We start from the raw sequence: 22,113 nt of genomic DNA on the forward strand, positions 1-22,113 counted from the left end.
ATGACTAGAGAATAGTCTTTCTGATTATCTAGTGGTTTTGTTCACATTTATGGAATGAATGTATATGTGGAACATTGAAATATAATTCCAGCAATTCTACTGAATTTAATTCAATCTTTCTTTCCCTAGTATGTCAAGATCATAATGAATATGGATTACCACTCTGGAGAATTCAACTGATGAAGACAGGGGTTGGCAACCTTCCCTTTGGTGTATTTTTGGTAAATTGCTGACCCTGATGTAGAAGGTAAGGTTGACCAAGCTGGTTCCTCTCTCTCTCTCTCTCCTTTAAAAGTAAATCCCTCATATCGGTTTGCTTATCTTTCACTTATCCCTTTCTCATAAAAATATCTTGAGGAATGTACACACACACCCAAGTCTAGTTATTTGATCTCTGGTTGACTGGAACATAGTTACCCAATCAGTAGGACCATCACACAGAGGATATGTCTTAAACTGTTCCCTTGAATTCTCAATTAACAAGACTGAAGACCTGCCATGGGGCACTTGATTCTTTTTACTTCATTTAGGAACAAGAATGCTGAAGCCAAGAGGCAGAAACCAGCCAACTGACACAACACAACTAGACACAGAACATCTTAGTGGTGGGTTCAAGAAAAATGAGGTCAATTAAAAAATTTTTTAATTCAATGTCCAATTACAATTTAATACATTTTTTGAGCAGGCAACAAATTAAAACACAAAGAACAGTAAGCAGAGAAACATGTCAGGTAAATTACAAAACAGAGGCTTTTTAGTGAAACTATTTTTTAACTTACTGCTTTTCAACTCAAGATAATATTTTTAAATTTTCAAGTTATTTGTAAAGTCACAAATCAAGATTTATCTACATTCATGTCCAAAAGGCTTGGTCCTCTGGGGAGAAGTATTCCTTGCTCTTTCTTCAAGTACTTATTAACACCTTTTACTTGTCAGGAATTATGCCAGATATGGAGGCTACGAAGGACTGAGACACACCCCCCATCCTGCGGGGACTGACACGGAGACTAAATGCTCAAACGTTTTCTCACCCTCACCATCATTTTCCTTCTTACAGTGCCACCAATCTGAATTTTATAATAATCATACGGTTTCTCTATAGGGTTCTGTACACTCAGTAATGATCCTTAATTCAATTCACCCAACCTCTCAAAACTCCTGCTGTGCTTTCTTTTTCCTTTCTTTTTTTTATATATATTTTTAAAATTTTTATTTTTGGCTGTGTTGGGTCTTCATTGCTGCGTGCAGGCTTTCTCTAGTTGCAGCAAGTGGGGTCTACTCTGTTTCAGTGCATGGTCTTCTTATTGTGGTGGCTTCTCTCCTTGTGGAGCACAGGCTCTAGGCATGCAGGCTTCAGTAGTTGTGGCACGTGAGCTCAGTAGTTGTGGCACGTAGGCTCAGTAGTTGTGGCACACCGGTTTAGTTGTTCCACGGCATGTGGGATCTTCCCGGACCAGGGCTCGAACCTGTGTCCCCTGCATCAGCAGGTGGATTCTTAACCACTGCTCCACCAGAGAAGCCCTCTTTTTCCTTTCTTTAACTTGTTTTTTTCCTGGGTTCTTTCTTCGGTGTCAGCTGTCGCTCTGACACAATGAAGAGCTAAACGGAGAAGGGTCTGATTCCCCACACTGGGCTCACGGGTAAGGGTTTTGTTATGTACTATCTTTCCCAAATTTGCTCTAGCCCATTTATCCTTAGATTGTTTCCTTTCATATTAATAAACCATCATTATTATTTGCTGAAGCATTATTTGTTAATGTGGGGAAAAACACAGCGGTTACCTATATCTCCACCCATAGAAATGGGGCTAAATAAACTATGGTATATCCATATAAAGGAGCCCTCTCCATGCTTTAAAAAAAATGAGAGGTCTCTAAAAAAGTTGAACTCCTAAAAGCAGAGTTTAAAACGGTGGTTGAAGGAAATGCGGAGATACTCATCAAGGGGTACAAAGGTTCAGTTATGCATGATGCATAAGTTCTGGAGAGCTAATGGACAGCATAGTGACTCTGGTTACTAATACTGTACTGTATTCTTGAAATTTACTGAGAGGGTAGAGCTTTTTACCACATACAAAAATGTAACTATTTAAGGTAATGGATATGTTAATTAGCTTGATTTTGGTAACCATGTCACAATGTGTGTGTATGTATATATATATATATATATATATATATATATACCAAGTCATCAGGTGGAGCACCTCAAATATATACAATTCTTATTCATCAAGTATATCTCAATAAAGCTGGGGGCAGGGAATAAGAGGTCTGTATGAGCAAGTATCTATGATACATTGTAAAGTTAAACAAATAGGCAAGTTGCAAAATTCTATGTGTTATGAGACCCCATTTAAAAACACATATGTGACTCCATACGACATGCATCTGAAATACACACACACATAGTATTTAAATGGAAAACATTTTAGGGGACACAGAGTGCATGTCTGGGAGCTAGGGGAGTTTAGTGAGTGAGTTAGGGGAGGAGCAAATGAAAGAGGGAATGTCACTTTCTCATTCTACACTTCTCTATTATTTTGACAACGAATAGATATACTTTTGTAATAACTAAATAAATAAATAGAAAGGAGATATGTATTCTTTTCCTAGACATTTTAAAACTATATATTCTTCTAGAATCGCATAGCTGTTGAGTTTTCATTCCTTTTGATGATACACTTATCTCCTCCTTTATAGCTTCAGGGAATTAAGGCCCCAGGTGGACCAGTGTGTGCCCTTGCTTCCCTATCTGCCCCATCTGCAGGTTCTCCAGCCCCTGGGATAATGAGCTGTTCACAACTACTTGCACCTTCCAGGCCACCTGCCAGCTTTGTAACCATTCTGCACTTGTCTTTTGCAACCAATGTCATTTTAAAGCTTCAGAGTGCATCTCCTGCAGACCTCTGGAACATTCCTGGGGTAGACAGGGTGTTAGCAATATTCCTTTGGGCTCAGCAGAGTGAACAATCTGCCCTCCGTATCCGCGGATGGGAAACCTCTGGATACCTCCAGCTGACTCTTCACTGTCATACGCCGTTTTATATCAGGGACTTGAGCATCTGCAGATTTTGGTATCTGCGGGGGCTCCTGGAGCCAATTCCCCGCAGATACCGAGGGACAACGGTATTTCATTCAGGTTTATCATACACTGTTCCTGGAAATCTTGGTCACATCATAGATAGACTTGGCCCTGGAAAATCTATCCACCAGTCCCTGAAAGCAAGTCAGAGAGGTATTATTCTCATCTCACAGACCGGGAAACTGAGGCATCAAAGATTGACTGGGGCTGCCTAGACCACATGGCAGGTTAAAGGTGATGAGGTGTTGTGGAAAGGGTATTGGGATTAAAACCTAGCGTCCCAAGTTCAACTTCTTGCCACATTATATTTTCTTTAAGCAAAAGTTGAACTCCCTGAGCCCCAGTTTCCTTATCAGTAAAATAAGAATTGTAATACTTGCTTCCCAGAGTAGTGCTGTTACATGAGAATATATACAATTGCATTTTGTAAAGTACATATTATATATATATATATATATATATATATAATAGGAGTACAACAACCAGGAAATTATGTATGAATAGTTACATCTTTGTGGCTGTATATCCAACTAGATTTTTGTTTGTTTAGTTTTCTTTTGCCCAAAGTAGAAATTTAAAATTTTCTTTGAAGCATCTTAGAAGCCATTCCTTTACCTTGAATAGTCTTGTTCTTTAAATTCAAGTGTCTTTTTATACCCGAAGCATTTCTCCAGATGGGTTTTAAAAGGGGCACAAAAGTATCAGTTCCACAAAGAAGGCAACAGCACTACCAGAATGCCTTGCCAAACTGCATAGCACTCTGAAAGCAGATTAAAGTTGTTTCAAACGCTTCAAAGAGAAGGAAAACTCTAATCCCCCTAGGCTTCCTTTAAATCCATATTCCTTAATTTCAGAAAATTTCCCAAGTCTTTTAAAAGGCCCAACTATCATTTTACAGTTTGGAAATAGTAATGGAGAACCTTTCCCAATTTTTTAGAACGTTCTTGTTTCCTTTAAAAAGGGCTCAGTAAAGCTGGGTCTCTCTCATAAAGGAACTGGCCCAAGTGGAAGACAGCCTGACTGGCTTGAGGGGAGTGGGTGCAGCCATCCCCAGGGCCCTGCGCCTGGAGTCTATGGCTTACGGTTACCGGAGAATTCCTTATAGAAGCAGAGTCGGGCATTCTCCCTGTTATTTCTGGGCAAGATTTGAATGTCTGTCATTGTGGGAAGAACGCCCAGTCTCCTCACTATGTAACACTGAAGGGAAGAAAGTTTCCAAATGAGAAGAAAAACAAGCCCCGCTGCAATAGAGGCAAGCAGGACCATTTTCACTGCTTTGGAAAAACTGCTCTTCTTAAGCCATCTTCACCCGCCCAGAGAGGCAAACTGTTTTCCTAAAACACTTTTCCTGATTCTTCCCTGGCTGACCTATGAAAACAGTTATAAGAGCCCCAGTTACAACAATGAGTATTTATTGAGATTAACATGTACCAAGCACTGTGCTAAAGGTCCCACTGGCTGTATTTCATTAAATCTGCTCAGTAGCCTTGAAGCAGATACTATAATTAGCCCCATTATACAGATGAGAAAGGTGAGATATAAAGAGATAACTAAGCAGTCAAATGACACACAGCTACTTAAGTGGTTGAGCAGGGACATAAAAGCAGATCTTTCTGACTCCGAAGTCCAGGTTTAACCAGAGTAACGCACTGCCTAAATACAGTCCCAAGGCAGTGCAGGGACGGGTCCATGTTGTACACGTCTGTTCTACCTCAACTCTGGAGTTATTTTAATTACCAATAGCTGGCCTGTGTCCCAGCTAACTGTGCTAAGTGGTTTACGTGCCTGGTCTCATTTAATGCTTCCCAGAGATTTAAATGGTATAAACTACCCTGATACTTTCTGCCTCTCCTGTCAGTCTCTCTTCTTTTCTCCTTTTCTCCTGTTTCTCTCTCCCTCTTCAGCTCTGAGCCATTGAGTGCTTGGGTTGCGTTTTCACCTTGCCTTCAGCCTGGCTTAAAATGTAGACTACGTAGTGAGGAGAGAGATAGGTGCATCTTTTCAGGTGCCTTCCGCTTTAGTTTGAGGGCAAGTTACAAGTGCCCGTCTGCTCTACAACTTCAGGACACCTCCCTGTGGATAGTGCCAGAACGGTGACCTCAGGCCACAGCTTGAACACCGATTGCAAGTAATCCAGCTCCAGAGGTGATAGAGTGACCTCTCTTTAAAAAGGAGATTAAAATAGCTAAGAAACAACACTTAGCTTAGTGCTCTGAAAGGTTGGCATCCTTCCAGGATAGACTTATGTACTTTTTGTACTTGGAGGAAAAAAAAGAGATGGGATTTGATCCAAGAATGGTCCTCCAAACGAGAGAAATATGGAGCAAGCAGCTGGAGCAGAGTGGCCAAGTGGTACCACCAGCTGCAGGCCCATTAATTAACATTCCCTGGTATGTAGCAGCTCCAGTGACCTTGATTCTTGTTGAATTCACAGAGATAACTTTTACAGAGCCTCTACTTTTCTCACTGCAGTATATTTATCCAAGGAGTACCTTGCATATTTCCCCCATCTCTCTGAGCAGTAAATTTATTCTAATTACAAAGAGATATAGTAAAAGCCTGATTGAACGCTTGGCAGTTTATAGAGATTTATTTCTGGGGCTTAAGGGGGGTTTTTAGAGTGTGTGACTAGAGTGGGGTTGAGGGGAGCTGAGGAAAGGAGCCCAAGAGAAAAATGTAGATTTAATGGACCTATAAAATGACCCTGCGGTAGATAAATGCTTGTTCCAGAGAAGCTTAAACAGCCTGACCCAAACCAGGGTCTGTGACAGCCAGTCCGACACAAGGTGTCTGAAGCGTTGCATATTTCTCTTTGGGTTTTCAGGTTTCCATATGAAATTTGTTATTCCCCAGGCAGAGGTGAGAGAGCATGGAAATCTGTTTTCCAGAGGGAAGAGAGCATATTTAACTACAAATTTCTAAGTACTCAAAGCTATGAAAAGAGGAAAAAGTAAACCTCCAGCACCTGCCCTTAAAATCACTTTGCCTTTTCTCTAACTCTCTTGAAGCTCAATTCTGAATTTTAAGCCTAGGATCCTGGAAGGCAGATCATGAGAGCCTGCCCTTTGTACCAGGATTTCTGCATAAGAACCAGCAGCCTTCCAAAGCCCAGTTATCCCAGGCACTTCCAGCTCATAATGAGACAGAGGGACACTATCGTCTAACTGAGCCTTCTGTTTAGAATAGGCTTTGCATGCACACACTGCTGAACTTTTCCACGAAATCCTTCTAGGCTTTTGATCCCATGAGTGACATTCATCTTTTTTGCAGCTGCTTTGCAAATTTTGCTGAGGATGAATTTTAGGGCTTTCAACTGTTAAATTTGTTATACTGTAAATCTAACCACTACTAAAATGGAGACATTTGTTCTGGGGGAAAAAGCAACACAGAAAAGGGTCTAAAGTAGACACTAGGGGGGAGGTAGTTTGGAGAGTGAATGCACTGGTCTCTCTGGCCAGAGGCTAAGTGGGGATTGGGTCACTGTTTCTTGGGGTTCCCTTGAACCCCAAGCTTGAATAATGCAATAGCATCAATTATTTTACCAGCAAAGTGAGTTTATTCATTAATGCCAGAGGAATTGCAACCCGGGATACGGAATTATGGAAGACCACAGGCAAACCCAGGGAACGAGGAAGGGAAACTAGCTTTTATAGGGAAAAGGCGAGACTTGGGAGGACCTGTAATAACCAAGGAGCCATTGGAGGAAGCTGGGAATCCAAAGTATGGAGGCTTCTCATTGGTTGGACTGCTACAGCCTCGGATTGGCTGGGCTGTCCTTCAGGGAGAGGAGTTTTCTTCTTCCTGTTGGTTTGCGAAGTAGGCAACAGGTTCCTGTGGGAGATGCAGCAGAGGTGTAGGGGTAGTCCCTTCCGGTCTGGAGTAATTGAAGATGCATGGAGGGCGCAAGAGCTCCCCCTACAGGCCTGTGCTGACTCTATTTTAGCTGCGGCTTCTTTTAATTCCGCACCCGCCCGTTTTCTCTTTTTAGGAACTGGCATAAGGAGACCTTAGGAAAAAAATTTTAACTTTTTGATTGTTTAACACTCATACAGAGAAAACATTTTACCATGTTGTTTTAAAGCTAACACCCAAGTCAAGAAGCTTTTATCAGAGCTATCAGAGCTTTTATGGGAATCACTTCTTTGCTTTTTTAAATAATTATTTTAGCACCTAAATGTGCATCTACATAGAATAGAGCTTAATTTTGTGTGTTGGAACTTTATAAATGGAATTCATGCCTTGTTCTTTTGTGTTTGGCTTCTTTTTGCTCAACCTCCTGTTTGTAAGAGTCATCCGGGTTGTGTGTAGCTGTAGTTCATATTTATTACAGCACACTTTTTATCTACCCACGTACTGTTGGTGAACATTCTGGTTATTTCTAGTTTGGGGATGTTGATAATGAAGCTGTTGGGAGCATTCTTGTGCATATACACAGGGAGCATGGGAATTTGCTCAGCTTGCCTGGTTGATATCAAACAATTCAATTTGAACACATCTTGAATCACGGCTTGTCCTAGTTTTAAAGGCAAAATGGGCAAGATCTGTCACTTGTTCATTCAATAAACACAAACCAAACTTCTACTGTAGGAATAGAAAATATAAGACACAGGCTGCCTGTCCTCTCTTCTGTGCTCAGAGCAGACATTACTAGTTCATAAGAGTGTGATTTCCTGTTACATCTGGATGTGGCTTCAAAATCGTTTGCAACGTGGTCCTCAAGGCAGCCACTGCTAAAGATTAGAGATGAGGGGTGTGATGGTTAATTTTCTGTGTCAACTTGGTTAGGCCACAGTACCCAGATATTTGGTCAACATTATTCTAGATGTTTCTGTGAAGGTATTGTTTTAATTGAGATTAACACTTAAATACTTGAGTAAAGCAGATAGCCCTTTATAACGTGAGTGTGTTTCTGCCACGGAGTTGACGTCCTCAGTAGAAAAAAGACTGACCTTTCCCAAGGAAGAGGGAATTCTACCACCAGACTGCCTTTGGACTCAAACTGCACCTCTTCCCTGGGTCTCTAGCCTACGGCCTACCACCCCTGCAGATTTTGGACTTGCCAGCCTCCACAATCATGTGAGCCAATTCCTTGCAATTTCTCTCTGTGTATCTATAGACATCTTTTTGGTTCTCTCTGGAGAACACTGACTAATACCGGTGACATACTATTTCCATAGGGTTGCCTGGTGGCACAGGAACAGAAAGCCTCTCGAGCTAATTTAAATAAAGGAGATTTACTGTTGATAGAGTGGAACTTCTTAGCATCAAATACCAGGAAATACTTTTAATATTCAGGATTACCCCCTCAAAACCAATTCATTATAACACTACTTATGTCTGAGATATTTTCCAAAATAAAATTGCAGTGGGTGTCCCAGTTTTTGAGTGTCATCAGTTGCTGTCAGCCAATGAGATCTAGAGCAAAGAAGCCATTCTGAGTGTTAACACACGGTACCGCAGCTGCTTCCGTTTGGTGAGCTGAGTTGAAAGCGTCCTGGTGTGTATGTTATTTATTCTGCTCTGGGCTCCCTTTCTGCCATTGCTTTTGTGTTCTGGCAAACAGTATGACTCAGACTGGCTGACCAAAGGAGCATAGGTGATAATATTGGACCTACTGTAAAGAAAAGGAAGAGTATCGTGCTAGATGTTAGAACACAGGTTTTCCAGAGGCTATAGATTCTCCAAGTTGGGAGGTCCGCTTATAAATAATACTTATATTACAAAGTGCTAAGTTCTGTAACAGCGAGGTGTACACGTGTAATGGAAGTAAAATAACCATAGGTTGGGGCATCGAAGGGTGGGTAGAAGCTCACCAGAAGAAAGGGTGTAGAGAGGAAAAGGAAAAGGAAACATTAGCAAAGGTATGGGGCGATGAGAGAACACATACTACTCCTTGACTCCCTGGCTACAGCAGCACCTTCCTTTTGTGTTTTGATTTCTCCCAAGGAGAAACAGTGAGACTCCATGAGAGAACTTCAGGTGCTCTGGTGAACTTCAGGTGAACTTCAAGCCTCCTGTTATTTTCCACATCTATAGGGAATGTGTCCACATGTTTTGAAGCCAGGGAAAATATTACTTTACAGTAAACAGAGAAAAGGTTTAGAGGAGGTTAGAAAATGGAAAACTGGAGCACAGAGTCAGTGATAAGAAGACAGTTTTATATGGCACATAGCAATTGCTTCTGGAGTCATTAGGAGTAATATTTATAATCAGGATAAGCTAATGCTTTGGATGAGTTCCTGTGATTCTTCTGTTTCTGAGAAGCCAGATTACCTCTGGCTCCTGCAGACCTGCAAGAGACTTGTCCTCACATGGAAGAGACCTGAGAGTAGGAATGACATTCAAAATATTTAACCAGTGGATAGTAGATACCCGACCAGTTGGAAACGACTGGGATGGCTGGACCCAGTGCATATAGGCTGAACTCCAGCCCTCTCTTAGGGACCATTAAACACAACACTTGTTTCACTGAAGAGACTGAAGGATTTACCTGAGACCATGTGGTGGTGGCAGAGCTAGGAGTGGAACCCAAGCCTTCTGTGTTCACCCTCTACCTACGCTGCAGCTGTGGCCTCAAAGCCCTGGTAAGGCAAGTGGGGCGTCCTGTTGGTTTACCATAGATTCTACTCACACCCAAGGCTGTCCATGGGGAGGATACAGCTCTTACCCTGTTCATGAGTAACATGCTGAAAATTCTTTATCCATTAGTAAATAAATACCTCCTGTTTATTTGTAAATATAGCTTATTTGCAAATACAGTGTATTACATAACATACTATAAAGGATTCAGGAAAATAGTCAGTTAAAAAGAAAGCTGCCTGGGCTTCCCTGGTGGCGCAGTGGTTGAGAGTCCGCCTGCCGATGCAGGGGACACGGGTTCATACCCCAGTCCGGGAAGATCCCACATGCCGCGGAGCGGCTGGGCCCGTGAGGCATGGCCACTGAGCCTGCGTGTCCGGAGCCTGTGCTCTGCAACGGAAGAGGCCGCGACAGTGAGAGGCCCGCGTATCGCAAAAAAAAAAAAAAAAAAAAAAAATTTACTGAACACCTACCAGCTGCCAAGGCCTGCTCTAGGAGCTGATAAGTAGCGATGTGCAAGAGGTCAAACCCCTGCCGTCTGTTCCAGGCTGGGCAGGTACACCTGGGGCCCAGGAGGGGCTCTGGTGCGGCTGGGATTGGGCCTCCCTGGGAGCACGAACAGCCCCTCCCCACTAGATGCTGCCCATCCAGGCACCGCCAGGAGGCAGGGGCTATACCCCCTCTAGACGACTTTGCACTCTTTCCTGACAGGGAATTTCTTCTCCCAGACTCATCACTTCTCAGAGACATCTTCCCTTTGCCCTCTTTCTCCAGAACTCACTTCGTAGTCCCTCAAGGTACAAAACTTTTTTTTATAGAAAATAAATGCTACATTTATTTCTTGTTATCACACAAATGTATCAGAATCCTCAGAACAAAATGATTTGTATTTAATCCAATCAAGTTTTTTTAAATTGTGGTAAAAAGCACATAACATAAAATTTACCATCTTAACCATTTTTAATTGAAGTATATTATTATATTATAATATTCTTTTTAATTCTTTATGTTTGAGACCTTCATAATAATATTTTTAAAAATTAGTTACCAAATCTATATAAGAACATAAGAATGTTTATAATATTAGGTGAAAAAAGCATGTAGAAATTGTTAGTGATGTTCACTGATATTTTCAGTTCTCTTCCTTCCTAAGCACTTCCTTGGAGTTAGGTGTGGCCCTAGGACTTGCCTTGGCTAATTAAAAGTGAATGAAACTGATGTGTGTCACTTCCAGATGGAAGCCCTTAACAGCCACTGTATTTTCTCTCCCCTATTACAGCACTGATGTTCTTCCAATAGTCAAAGCTCCAACAGCCTGAATCCCTGAGTAAGAATCACACAGAGCAGAGGCCCTGCTGACCTGGGATGGACGTGTAGCATAAATGAGAAATAAACCTTTGTTTTTCCAAGCCACTGGAGGTAGTTTCTTGCTGCAGCATAAGGTAACCCATTCTGACTGGTTCAAAGCAGGAGGTAGCTTCTGGCAGTATAGATAACTAGATACTCAGAAGGCCTTCCAACTACAAAAGAACTGGATTACTGTTTTGGCCATGGGGCTTGCGGGATCTCAGTTCCCCAACCAGGTACTGAACCCGGGCCACGGCGTGAAAGCACAGAGTCCTAACAACTGGACCACGAGGGAATTCCCTGGATCACTTTTTAAATGGACTGTTGGGCTTGTAAGTAGTAAAGTAATTGTCTAGGACAGCTCTTACCCTCAAATATGAGCTGAAACCAGAACTGGGAGCCAAGAGTGCTAAAAAAATAAGAAAACTGGGTTGTCCTAAGGGCCAGTGCCATTGTAGCACAGTATGAACTCTAAAGCATCAGAAAGTGGGGAAGCCAAAGGTCTGACGCTTCTGCATTAGGCCAGGACACTCCAAAAGGGGTGAAGTGTCTCAGGTTGGTGTTTTCCTTCTGCTCCCAACAGAAGCAAATACAAATCTTCACAGTAGGCCATTAAGAGCCATCAAATTTGAGTTCAAATCCAAGATCACTAAGCACAGAAGGAGGCAAACCACCAAGAGAGAGTGAGTTGATGGAAAAACAAGCATCTAGTTTAGACCCCAAGAACTTTGGATATATATTTTCATTTATAAAAGTGTACAGAGCAATTATTAAGCGCTAGACACTATTGTAAAGTGTTTTTTTCCAATTTTAACTTATTTAATTCCCATAACAACTCTATAAAGCAAGTACTATTGTCATCCCCTTTTTATAAAGGAAAAAAACTGAGGGACAGAGAGATTAAGTAATTTGTTCCAGGTCAACATTTCTTAAGTGGTAGAACTACAATTTGGATTCAGGCAGTTGGTTCTAGAGTATGCACTCTTCATCTCTACATTTTGTTGACTTTCTAACATAGAATGTCTATGTGTGACAGATTTAAAGAAATAAGGAGGACTTCCCTGGTGGCACAGTGGTTAAGAATCCTCCTGCCAATGCAGGGGACACGGGTTTGAGCTCTGGTCCGGGAAGATCCCACATGCCACAGAGCAACTAAGCCCGTGCGCCACAACTACTGAAGCCCTTGCACCTAGAGCCCGTGCTCCGCAACAAGAGAAACCACTGCAATGAAAGTCCACGCACCTCAACAAAGAGTAACCCCCACTCGCCGCAACTAGAGAAAGCCCCATGCACAGCAATGAAGACCCAACGCAGCCAAAAATAAATAAAATAAATTTTTTTTAAAAAAAGGAGTGGAATACCAAAGATAACCAAGCGAAAAAGGACCATCAAAGGATGAGCAGGTAGATTTGAAAAAGAATAAAAAAGAGACAAAAATAAAATGGTTGAAAATAAACATTTAATAAACATGTTAAATGTCTGAAGAGATACTTAGTGAATTAAAGAAATATCTGAAGAAAACATCCAGAATGTAGCTCAGGAAAAAAAGGAAGTGGAAAATATGAAGAGAAATTTAAGATATGGAAGATAGAATGAGAGCTTCTGATATAAATTTAATTGGAGGTTTGGAAGTAGAGGATAGAGAGAATGGAAGATACATAATATCTGTAGCTGAGAGTTTTTCAGAACCGATGGAAAGACCTAAGTCCACAGATCTAGGAAATACAGCACATCCCTGGAAAGATAAATGAACAAGAAATTTATGCTTTAGACATGTTACAGGGAAACTGGAGAACCCCAAAGACACTGAGAAAACCTTAAAAGCAGCCTGAGAGAAAAGAAAGATCACCTGCAAAGGACTAACAATTAGACTGTCAGGCTTATCAAGAGTAATTGTGGATGCAGGGAGTCTGTGAAATAATTATTCAAAGTGTTGAAGGGAAATAACTATCCATTGCACATCCAGAAAAGCTACACTTCATAAATAAGAGTAAAATAAAGTCATTTTCAGCTAAACAAAGTCAGCAGACATTTACTAAAGGAGTTCACATCCATCTTTCAAGATTCATCTCAAATGCTGTTTCTTCCATGGAACTCTGACCTTTGAATCCCCATAGCATTTTATTTGAGGCTTTCTCATGACACTTCCCAAATTCAGACATAGTCTGAAGTTATTTGTGCCTTTTCATAACATGCTGTCACCCCTGCCACCCGCTCTTACCCCCACGCCCACCACCAATATAACGCCCCAGGAACTCTTTGGTGTCTAACTCACTTTAACTCTTTGTATAGCTCGTATCATGATACTTGCATGAAGTATAGGTGCATGATAAGTATTTGCTGAAGCTACTGGTCAGCCTTCTCCTATGGACCATCAGTTCAAAACTATGCTCCCTTCAAAGGGGTTTTATGAAACTGGTATAGAGAGTCTTACTTACAGAGCAGAAATAGAGACACAGACCTAGAAACAAACGTACAGATACCAAGGGGGAAAGGGGGTGTTGGGAGAATTGGAGATTGGAATTGACATATATACACTATATGTATACAATAGATACTAATGAGAACCTACTGTATAGCACAGGGGACTCTACTCAGTGCTCTGTGGTGACCTAAATGAGAAGGAAATCCAAAAAAGAGGGGCTATTTGTATACATATAGCTGATTCACTTTGCTGTACAGTATAAACTAGCACAATATTGTAAAGAAACTATACTCCAATAAAAAAAAAAGGGGGGGGGAGCGTTATGGCCAAACCCTCTTCCAAATGCTGAGATCCACAGTTTAATTGTTTTAAGCCTACATTTCCCCCAATTTTTTGCCCACAGAACAACTCCTTCCACTCTTTACTCCATGAATATCCCAAGAGACTGGTGTTTCTAAGAATACCTTTTGCAAAAATACTGCAGAAGGCAATAACTTATTTGAGTCTCCAAGGCCTGAAGTCAACATCTTGGATCCTGGTTCTATTCACAGCTAATCATATAATTAGTTCTAAGTCATTTATCCTCAGGTTCCTTATTTGTGACATCATTAGCAGGTGACCCCTTCTAACTCTAAAATTCTATGAATTAAAGGGCATTGCCTTAGATCCTTTTTGACCCACCTCCTAGAGTAATGGAAATAAAATCAAAAATAAACAAATGGGACCTAATGAAACTTAAAAGCTTTTGCACAGCAAAGGAAACCATAAACAAGATGAAAAGTCAACCCACAGAATGGGAGAAAATATTTGCAAAGAAGCAACTGACAAAGGATTAATCTCCAGAATATACAAGCAGCTCAATATCAAAAAAACAAACAACCCAATCCAAAAATGGGAAGAAGACCTAAATAGTCATTTCTCCAAAGAAGATATACAGATTGCCAACAAACACGTGAAAGGATGCTCAACATCACTAATCATTGGAGAAATGCAAGTCAAAACCACAGTGAGGTATCACCTCACACCGGTCAGAATGGCCATCATCAAAAAATCTACAAGCATAAATGCTGGAGCGGGTGTTGGAGAAGAGGGAACCCTCTTGCACTGTTGTGGGAATGTAAATTGATACAGCCACTATGGAGAACAGTATGGAGGTTCCTTAAAAAACTAAAATAGAACTACCATATGACCCAGCAATCCACTACTGGGCATATACCCTGAGAAAACTATAATTCAGAAAGAGACATGTACCACAATGTTCACTGCAGCACTATTTACAATAGCCAGGACATGGAAGCAACCTAAATGTCACATCAACAGAGGAATGGATAAAGATGTGGCACATGTATACAATGGGAATATTACTCAGCCATAAAAAGGAACGAAATTGAGTTATTTGTAGTGAGGTGGATGGACCTAGAGTCTGTCATACAGAGAGAGGTAAGTCAGAAAGAGAAAAACAGATACCGTATGCTAACAACACATATATGGAATCTAAAGAAACGGTACTGATGAACCTAGTGGCATGGGCAGGAACAAGACACAGACGTAGAGAATGGACCTGAGGACTCAGGGTGGAAGGGGAAGCTGGGATGAAGTAAGAGAGCGGCATGGACATATATACACTACCAAATGTAAAATAGATAGCTAGTGGGAAGCAACCACATAGCACAGGGAGATCAGCTCCGTGCTTTGTGACCACCTAGAGGGGTGGGATAGGGAGGGTGGGAGGGAGGCTGAAGGGGGAGGGAATATGGGGATATATGTATACATATAGCTGATTCACTTTGTTGTACAGCAGAAACTAACCCAACAATGTAAAGCAATTATAAAAAAATAAAGTGCATTGCCTCTTATAGTCAATCAGTCAGTCATTCTACACATACTAAGTTCCTACTGTATGGCAGTGTGCAAAATCCTGGGCATAGCATGGTGAACAAGATAGGCATAGTCACTGCTTTCATGGAGCTACAAGTTGAGAATGATTTTTCTAGAGCTCACTATTAGAACAGTGACTTCCAGAATCAAATGTCTTCTAGTTAAAAATGGGGAATTTACTGTTTCATGTATTATGTGTATCAGGTCGTGGCGTAAACCTTTAGAATCTAAACGTATGGTCTAACTAGGCTTATGATTCTATTTCACCCAGGAGCTCCATTGTAAGCATCGAGAATTGAACACGTCAAAGATTGAAAACTAAGTGTATCTAGTTTTTAATCTTCATCTTTAACTTTCCTTGTAATGGCTCAGTCCTCTAGTTTAAAAAGCATATTTTGATCATACAGCATCAACTCAGCACTTTTGTGAGTAGACACTGTTCTAAGCACTTTATACCTCATACAGCTGGTGAAACTAGGCTTTGACCCCAGGAAGTATGGATTTGCAGTCTCTGTGCTCTGAACCTTAACTCGAAACTGCCACTATTCCTAATCATCAAACACTGTTCAGTAGGTTTTCTGCTGGAAATGTAAGGGTTAACGTCTCTGAAGAGCTGAACAATCATATGGGATTTTTAAATGTCTAACTCCAGCCAGGTAGTGTACTGAAGGGGTAATGAAAAATTAAAGCTTTTTTTTTTTCTTTTTGACTGAGCACTAATCTTCGTGGTTATGGATGTATCCATATGCCAGAGGATATTGAGATAATAAGTTAACATAAATTGGTGATACAGCTTTAAAACTGACAGCTCCGTGTGTCTGATATGTTTTCTGAAAGTATTTTAAGATAAGACTCCACTCTCAATCTAAAATTCTGTCTTCAAAGACTGCTAGCACGCAACAGTATTTGTCACTGTGTCAATTATATAGAGAAAAAACTACAGTGCTAGGAGTAGAGGACAGTTTTCATCATAAAACAGTAAAATAACAAAATAGAATCAATGAAATGCGAACCACGCAATGTCAGTGAGAATTCTTGGCATTTAGTTTTCGAAGCCATTCTGCATGGAAATGAATAAAATATAAACACAGTACTTTATCTAGGATATGACAAGAAACTTCAAGATTGTAGTGTGCATTAAGATAACATTCCAAACCTATCCTTTCAAGTTTTCAGCCAAGAATTTGTTTTTATAATTTCTTTGCAGTTGGCAAACAGCTAGCCTCTACTTGAGAATATCAATTTTCATGCTTATGGTCCCAATCCCATTGTGTGTAACTGTTAACTTGCTATGTGACCTTGACTAAATCACTCCCCGCCACCCCAACCCAAATGGAGGAGTGGGATCTCTCAGGCCCCTTCTGGTTTTAAAATTCTGTAGTTCTAGCCTATGGATCATGACATAAACACCATAAAAAATGCTTGCTAGAAGATTGGATTTTTAAAAATTTGTGCTATTTAAGCATTTTCAAATGACCGCTCTTATAGCCAGCTGTACAGACCATAAACCACGGCAGTCAGTTCCTATGGGTGATTTACTTGGTTTTGATGCTGGTTAGCAGCAGCTGTGCTGTCTCAAGTCACCAGGCACCTTCTGTAGTTCACAGAAACAGTCCATCCACATGCTTCCCGAACTCCCCAACACGGACGGGGTCTGAGAGATTCTGGGCAAAAGAAGTAGGATCACAACCGCCATGGGCCATCAGATGACCTTGAACACCCTCCAAAGATGGAGGCAGTGTGGACCCCTTGATCCACTGCTTAGATCCCCACCTCGAGACTGAAGTGCTTATGCCCCCAGCTGCTGGGAGCGTTGGCTGCCGCTGGTTCTTCAGCGGAGACCCTCTCTGGAGATAGCCTTTGGCTGAAGAGAGCTGCTTTGCCCAAACCCACACCCCTGTTGGGGGCAGGCTACATACAAGGACTGCAGATTCCACTAACAGGCCAACCCCTTGCCCCAGTGGGGTCCAACTCTGAAGGGCCAGGCCAGTGGTGGAGCTCTGTTAGAGTGGCCTTTCATCCTGTAGGGTGATGCACATGTGCTGCATCACAGAGCATCTTCTCCCTTGGCCCACAGGTGTTGCCCCCGAGCACTCCCCTTAAGCTTCCGGCACCAAGATCTCTGTCTCGGAGTCGGCGCCAGGAATCAGAACCTGCCACAGAGACTTACAGACCTGAGTTCGAATTATATCTGCTTAACTCTGGGTCCAGGAGTAAATGTCCTCTCCAGTGAAATGGAATAATAACTACTCGTAGAATTGTTTATTATATGAATATGAGGAAGTGAATCCAAAGCACGTAGTGGATGATTAGTAGCAACAATTTAACATTTATCAAGCAGTTATTATATGTCCGGTGCTGTTTTATGACTTCACCGCATAAGAACTCTATGAGAAAGGTAGTATCCCTATTGTACAGATGAGACAGCTGTGGCACAGAGAAGTTAAATAATTTCTCTAACGTTACACAGCTAATAAAAGTCAAGAATTCAAACCCACGCTGCTTGACTGCAGAAATAGCATTCTTAGCTTAAAAACTCTGCTGCTTCCCACTGAGAAAGGAAAATTGTTTAAATATTTGGATGGATGGTACACAAAAGCCTAGTAATGTCACCTGATTCCGGAAGTATCTTTAAAAACAAAACAGTTAGAAAACATTTACAAAGAATTTCTGTACTCCTGAAAATTGTTTAAATATTTGGATGATGGTACACAAAAGCCTAGTAATGTCACCTGATTCCGGAAGTATCTTTAAAACAAAACAGTTAGAAAACATTTACAAAGAATTTCTGTACTCCTATTGTTTATATTTTTGTGTTGCTATAGATTGTTTATTTTTGCTTCAGATCAACCCTTTTTCATCAAGAGAATGGATGAAACAGTTGGAGGGTAGGAGACCTAATCTGATGTGATAGTGGTTGTTCCACAAGATAACTTTTTGCTATTTGTTTCTATTTTAATGAAACATGTGCTGAGTTTCTATTTTAATGAAATGTGCTAAGTACAAGGTCAAAGAATAAATAAGACAATGACATGTTTCATTATTAGGTAGTCATTTGTATACTAATAAGGTTTAGGTTGTATCATATTTTCCTGCAATTTAAAATATCTCCCTCACCTGGGTCCTTATAATGGAAGTACATTATAACAGAGAAGAGCGCTATGACAAAGACCCCTACTACGCCCCTTCTGACCCCTCGTTGGCAGTTTACACTTGTATTAACTTCAAAGTAGTTATCTGTTAGCATCCGATGGAAAGCATTTGTTTCACATTTCACTTATTATCCGAAGGAATTTATACCATAATTTTTATCTCAGGGGATAATGTGTTAACAGTGCTTGTTTGGATCCCTGTTATACTTTTAAGGTCAGGAAAGTCTCTTTTACTCTTTAAGGCACAAGTCTGTTAAAGTTTTTATGATTTGCCAACAAAGTGGTTTTTCATCTTCTGCTATTCGATAACTAAGGTATAAGAGAGTTCCTTCTACACCAAATAAATTAAACCTCTAAATAATTTATAGCTCCAGGTACATTTGCCAGACTAGCATAACTGAATAAAGCCAACAGATTAAATGTTCCCTTGGCAATCAACAAGGGTATGATATACAGCACCTGGGCTGCCCCATTGGGTCTCATTATTAAATCACAGGCAAGAGCTCAGAATCCCAGGGTCCCGAGTGACAGGTAGGAGCAGACTTTGGGCGGAGCTTTTGCTCCTCCCAGGTATCATAGCAGTCATTACTCCTGATCTTTGGAAGTGGAAAACTCTTAGTACAATGGAGATAGAGAAAGAGAAGGGTGGAGGCAGAGAGGAAGAGAGACAGACTGCATGTTTCAATGAAGAAAGACTCCAGTTACTTATATATCACTAAGTTGGGAATTCATCAACATAACACTGTGTTTTTGCACAATCTCAGAGCAAAAGTTAAGAAGAGTTAGGGAATATTTTGTATATGGGACCACCGTTTATCACTGTCAAGGGTCAGAACAAGAACCGGCTTCAAAAATAGACTACATTTCCCTCTTTCTACTCTCCAGGTTTTGACCAGCACCTGCCTTTGTGTAGGGAAGGAAGGTTTGGTTTCCAGAGCTGATGGCAATGTTTCCAGAGAAACATTAGAACTCAGGATCTAGGGAGTTATGTGTAATATCCAGTCTACCTCTTGGAAAAGTTTTATGTGCCAGAAACCAGTCATCGGCTTTTTAACAAAGGGAATTTATTAATCAAAATGTGGTTTTAAATTTGCACATTTAATGATGGGAGGGTCCAGATGATCAGTAGAAAGATGAGGTGGGAGACAGCAAATATATATTTAGTCAGTGGAAAGCCCACTTTTAGATCCTATTCTCTGCACCAGGCAGACAAGCAGAGTACCACTTAAAACAGCAGCAATGTCAACAACTTCTCTCCCCTCTTGAAAGGACTTATGGAAATCTAAGTGCCATAAGGAAAATACGGAAGGTAGAACTAAGCTTGTACTTCTTAACTATTGTTGGCACAGCTTCTCTGAAGACGAACGGTATAGAGGAAAAGAAAAAACCAAAACATTCCCAGTGTATTGTATACTGACACCTCTAGCAATTACCTGATGTCTGGTCCTGTGATAGCCCCTTTGGGATGGGGGAGAATCGGAGGGAGCAAGGATAAGGGGAGTGGGGCAATGATTTAGAGCACCTAAACTCCTAAGTATCTGAATTTAAAGTAAAACCATTAAATTGGGTTCATTGCTGAATTCTCATGGGGTACACTAATTTTTCATTTTCATTTAGGAAGAAAGGGTGAAAGAGAAGCTTCCCATGCTTGGTTTATGAACGTGGCCTTGAAAATGTCCACAGAACTATTGTTGTCTTGTTGAGTCTGCAGCCAGGAAGGCAGAAATCACTGCAGCAAAGCAGGTGTGAACGTCCCCCTACTTCAGAGGCAGCTCTCTTTGAAGCTGGAAAATCAAGGACGCTGGTACCTTCAAGGAAACAAGGATATAATTATCACAACACCCAATTGGCCCGTGACCTTCCATTCCTCAGGCCTGCCCTACTCCCTTCACTGGCACCAGCCCAGGTCCTCACAGACTGAGCTCTGTCCCAGATCGCTCAGCCCAAGGAGCAGCCCACTCCCTCACCCTTTGAAAGTGTTCTTAATCTCTTTCTACTGCGCTGCTCTTGCTGACATAAATCCGCCAGCCCAGGGGGGCCTCTGAGCCCCCCACAGAGGGAGGCCCTTCAGGCCAAGTGGAGTCTAAGCAGCGAAGGCGTAGAATTTATGCTTCCTCTCACCTGTGCCGTCTGTCTGTGGCCTCTACTGCAGGCTGTTTTTGAAGGTTTGACCAGAACCTCCCAGCTCCCTGCCAAGTCTGCCATCATCACCTCAGTCACAGAAGCAGACTTCTCAAGGCCACTAGAAGCTACTAACAGGGACTCTCAACTTCATTATTATATTTGAAATGTTGAGAGCCAAAGCCTAATAAAATAAGTTCAGAAAAACAAAAAGAGCTATAAATTATCATTTGAAAGTAGTGGCTAAAGAACTCATGTACTCAAAATACCTGGGGGCTATTTCTCAACTACAGCAATAATCCAGTATTTGGTTTCGTGTGAAAGGCTTGGCTGTGTTCTCTTAGCACGGATTCTTTTCTGCTTCTATGATCAAGTGTCTAGAATCAAAAGTTACACAACAGACACTCTCTACCCAACTTTTTCACACACACACATGCACACGCACACACACACACACACACACACACATACTCCCCACCCAGCCTTAGTCCTAAAGGGTCCACTGAATTGTACTAATCCTTTTTGACCGCAAGGAATTATCCTGCATTATCACCAATCAATATTCATTGCATATTTACCTTTTATTTATTTTAGGATATGAGTAAAATTCTATTTCCTTCATTTCACAAAGACTACCTATGTTAAACTGATATATTAATGGAAAAACATAATAATGGAAGCATTACTTCCTGTAAAATCAGAAATAAACTAGGGATGCCCATATCACAGTTATCATTATACTATATTTTGGAAATTCTAGACCAGTGGGTCTCAGCTGGTGGTAATTTTGCTTCCCAGAGGATATTTGACAACGTCAGGAGCCATTTTTGGTTGTCACAACTTTGGGAAAGCTGTTGGTATCTAGTGGGTAGAGGCCAGGGATTCTGTTAAGCATCCTACAATGCACAGCCCTCACAGGAAAGAATTCTCCAGCCTAAAGTATCAATAGTGCTGAGTTTGAGAAACCTTGTTCTATACAATGCAAAAAACATAAATAAGAGAAATAAAGTTTAGAAAATAACTAATTTTCATTAATGGAAAATAACAAGTATCACCTAGAAAAGCAAATAAGAAACAATTAAACATTATTAAAATTTATAAAATAATAAATAACATAGCTGGGTAAAATATTTTCAATTGCGTGAGAGACTAAGAGTCTTTAAATTTTCCTATGGGTCTATTTATCCATTCTACAAAAATTTTCTGAGAACAAAAGGATTAGTTTATAAAAAAATACTCAAGAGGTATGAGAACACTTTTGCATTTCAAAACTATGGAAACAACTAAGAAATTTTAATAATCTAGCCTATAATACTGTAATACAAAACATTATAGGAAACCTAAGTAGACATATCTTCCCAAACCATAAGTTGGACTTGAGGACTCTTTTAATAAATTTATTTATTTGGCTGTGTTGGGTCTTCATTTCTGTGTGAGGGCTTTCTCCAGTTGCGGCGAGCGGGGGCCACTCTTCATCGCAGTGCGCGGGCCTCTCACTGTCGTGTCCTCTCTTGTTGCGGAGCACAGGCT

General features: G+C 41.0%; 1 long non-coding RNA gene across 3 annotated transcripts in view; it reads left to right on the forward strand.

The window, feature by feature from the left end:
- The window catches only part of LOC116757606, a 51,942-nt gene extending 30,336 nt beyond the window's left edge, over nucleotides 1–21,606 (forward strand). For 2 of the 3 annotated variants that reach the window (XR_004351030.1, XR_004351032.1), the window contains 2 exons: nucleotides 130–247; nucleotides 10,940–11,069. This is a non-coding gene — a long non-coding RNA (uncharacterized LOC116757606). Of the gene's footprint in view, nucleotides 1–129; nucleotides 248–10,939; nucleotides 11,103–20,079 lie in introns of those variants that run through there. The other variant, XR_004351031.1, reaches the window with a different exon arrangement.
- Nucleotides 21,607–22,113: the final 507 nt, after the last annotated feature.

This window comes from Phocoena sinus, chromosome 8 (genome assembly GCF_008692025.1).
Source record: "Phocoena sinus isolate mPhoSin1 chromosome 8, mPhoSin1.pri, whole genome shotgun sequence".
NCBI classification, from domain to species: Eukaryota; Metazoa; Chordata; class Mammalia; order Artiodactyla; family Phocoenidae; genus Phocoena; species Phocoena sinus.